At 31.8% G+C, this 547-nt stretch overlaps 1 long non-coding RNA gene across 3 annotated transcripts in view; it reads right to left on the bottom strand.

Annotated features, from left to right (window-relative positions):
• Positions 1 to 547, bottom strand: part of LOC119588021 — an 11,989-nt gene that overhangs the window by 8,176 nt on the left and 3,266 nt on the right. The window contains exon 3 of one of the 3 annotated variants that reach the window (XR_005230051.1): positions 223 to 242. The exons of the other annotated variants lie outside the window; for them this stretch is intronic. This is a non-coding gene — a long non-coding RNA (uncharacterized LOC119588021). Of the gene's footprint in view, positions 1 to 222; positions 243 to 547 lie in introns of those variants that run through there. 3 annotated transcript variants of the gene reach the window in all.

The raw sequence follows: 547 nt of genomic DNA on the forward strand, positions 1-547 counted from the left end.
TATATATATATAAATATTTTTTTTTTTCTTTCTTTTCATATACAAATCAGTATGCATACACCTTTACATCGGTGATTGTTATTGTGATTCTGGATCGCATTGGATAACTGTGAAGCACTGGGAATAGATTAAGGAAACCATAATCACAATTTCTTTTATTGAGACTAAAAATAAATCTTGATTCTGCCTGGAAAAGAGGATTTCCAGGAGACTGGTTTAGACGTCCATGTGTTCTTTACTGCCTAAAGGGTAAACAAGAAAGATATGCCGTTATGTGTAAGATACATATGAGACAAGTATCTTCACTTACATTTATCCTCTTGAAACCAAAAATGAAATGGAGTTTTATCCTCTTTTTTTCCACATATCCTTCCTTTAACCTATCCTCTCTTTATCCATTCATCCTTCCATTTATTTATCTCCTCTTTATCCATTTATCCCTCCATTTACTTATCCTCTCTTTATCAATTTATCCTCTTTATCCATTTATCGTCTCTATCCATTCATCCTTCCATTTATTTATCCTCTCTTTATCCATTTATCTCTA

Source organism: Penaeus monodon, chromosome 23, assembly GCF_015228065.2.
Source record: "Penaeus monodon isolate SGIC_2016 chromosome 23, NSTDA_Pmon_1, whole genome shotgun sequence".
NCBI lineage: Eukaryota > Metazoa > Arthropoda > Malacostraca > Decapoda > Penaeidae > Penaeus > Penaeus monodon.